Source organism: Scylla paramamosain, chromosome 25 (assembly GCF_035594125.1).
Source record: "Scylla paramamosain isolate STU-SP2022 chromosome 25, ASM3559412v1, whole genome shotgun sequence".
Lineage (NCBI taxonomy): Eukaryota > Metazoa > Arthropoda > Malacostraca > Decapoda > Portunidae > Scylla > Scylla paramamosain.
This window is the reverse complement of record NC_087175.1, coordinates 3,862,501-3,865,000: the sequence shown is the minus strand read 5'-3', so window position 1 is coordinate 3,865,000 and position 2,500 is coordinate 3,862,501. Positions and strand designations below refer to the sequence as shown.

The following is a 2,500-nucleotide window of genomic DNA, read 5'->3' as shown; positions in this document are numbered from 1 at the left end:
GGCAGTTGCCGGACTGTGGGGCTTCAATGCCTGCACGTGCTTCTCTGCTCAGTGTAAGGGAGTAAATAATTTTCATATCCTAAAATCCAGTTTTACAAAATTCCCACCCAAAACTCCCAAGTCCCGCTGTTTGTTGTGCCTTGAGAGAGAGAGAGAGAGAGAGAGAGAGAGAGAGAGAGAGAGAGAGAGAGAGAGAGAGAGAGAGAGAGAGAGAGAGAGAGAGAGAGAGAGAGAGAGAGAGAGAGAGAGAGAGAGAGATTATGAAATTATATATTTGCGCGATGGGCGATGGGAGCGCAGCCAACGTGTGCGTGCACCAAGACGCTGGTGTGTAAGCTGCCACTGCCACTGCCACTGCTACTACATGTAGCGAGCAAGGACGCGCGGGTCTGGAAGAATGCGCGGGTCTGGAAGAATGCGCGGGTCCTTCCTGACGTGGGCGTTTGCGCCGCGTTGTACATGCGTGCACTACGTCATGTGAATGGTCCTATCGAACTCTATTGAATGTTAAAACGCTGCGCACGCGTTTGAAAGAGCCACGAGATAAAGGCCCACAATCTTACAATTTTTTTTTTCTCTCAAGAGAACTTTCTTCAAGGGCCACTGAAATATGTACAGCGCGTGTTGTAATGAATACTTTTCATCTTGATGCAGAAGAAAAACGAACTAAGTAACAACCTTACGTAACTTTCTGTTCACACAGACTATTTTCAAAGGCCACAGAGGCGCATGCGCAGACTGGCGCTGCAAGGAGTGTTTCTCACCTTGAAGTGTGAACATAAGGAAGTGAGACACGGGGCAATATTCTTTTTTATTTTTTTCCTCATCAGGACTATTTGCAAACAGCACAGAGATAGACAGACGTGTTGCAGAGAGTGCTTCTCCTCTTGGTGGTACAGAAGATACTGAGGTATGAGCAAAAGGACTAAGGAACTAATAATTCTTGCACGTTGTCACCCCGGATTATTTTTCAGGGGCCACACAAATAAACAGACGTGTTGCAGTGAGTGTTTCTCTTGGTGGCGCTGACTCATCGTTGAGGTACTGTTAAAATCACGATAACCGCCTTTACACCTCAGTCATTTCCTGTACACCATCTTATAAATTGACTATTAGATAAGACGGCAAAACGCTTCAGAACACGTACGTAACATGGAGAGATAAGATCAGTGGATGTGTTCACTACGATATCCACCTCACAAGGAAATAAAAGTTCATCAGGTCAAGAAGATACTAGCGTGTAGATAACAGTAGGGAAGTTAAAAAAAGATCATATCTCTTGTACTTAAGTCTTATCTCGGCTCGTTCTGAGAGGCTCTCGTGGTAGAAACTGAGGCTCACAGGAGTGTTTTCATGCTTCTAATGGTGGTGCCAGGCTGCAAGAAAGGTTATGACGTTTATCAAGTTCTTTTCAAGGTTCAAGTTTTGCTCTAACAGGCTCTTGCATAAGTTATTACAGTTTTATAAGGTTTAAGACTCAAGAGATGGTTTAACAGATTCAAGTAAAGGTTAATCGTTTTATCAAGTGCTTTCATGATTCAAGTAATAGTTTAAAAGACTACTATGTAAATTAGTGGTATTTTCAAGCGTTTTCATGCATCTAATGATAGTTTGATTGTCTAGTGAAAATTACTTAGGTTTTCAAGAGAGTTTTCGTAATACAAATAACAGCTTAATATTCGAACGAGTTATTCGAGTTTTCAAGATTAATTTCATGAATCCATTAATAAATTAACAAGGATTCTACATCGTCAGGTGGAAAAAGCTTAGCGAAAATCTGATCTATAGGTAATAATCTTCTTGGCCTTTGAAAACAGCCTTGATGGGAGAACAAGGCGCTTCAGAACACAAGACAGAGAGTGCCAAGCGTAATTAAATAGATATGCAGGTTGTATTCTGAAACCCACTTCTTCATTAATGATAGGAAAGCTGAGGAACATGTTTAGAAATTAATGGCAAGAGTAATTAGCGAAAAAGAGAGAAATTAAAGTGACAGGCGTAATACATAGATTATTAACATGTTGCATTATGGAAACTACCTGTTTATTTAATGACGGAGAAGTGACCGAAGAATGTTTTAGAAATGAATGGCAAAAGTAACAGGCGAAAGTGAAGGAAATTAGACAGTGACACGTATAATATATAGAGGAAACGACAGAAATTAGAGATGTAGCATTTACAGAGAAGGAGAGAAATTAGAAGTCAGTATACAAAGAAAAGGAGAGAAATTAGAGGTGTCTGGAGAGGAGGAGAGAGACTGGAGGTACAATACATAGAGCCAGGAAGAGAAATTATAGAGACATGAGTAATAGTTATCAAAAGGGAGAAAATCAGTGACATCTGTAAATAGTTGAAGAAAATGAGAGAAGTTTGAGTCCCAGTTGTAGTATGTGTAGTGTTGTGAGACGAGAGGAATCAGAGTGACAGTGCGACGAGAGGAATCAGAGTGACAGTGCGGGACCAAGAGTGACAGGTGAGGTGTGTATATGTTAACCTGCTG

At 41.1% G+C, this 2,500-nt stretch overlaps 1 protein-coding gene across 1 annotated transcript in view; it reads right to left on the bottom strand.

Moving 5' to 3' along the window:
* LOC135113103 (zinc finger protein 503-like) overlaps positions 1-2,500 on the bottom strand; it is a 19,819-nt gene that overhangs the window by 8,726 nt on the left and 8,593 nt on the right. The window lies entirely within an intron of this gene.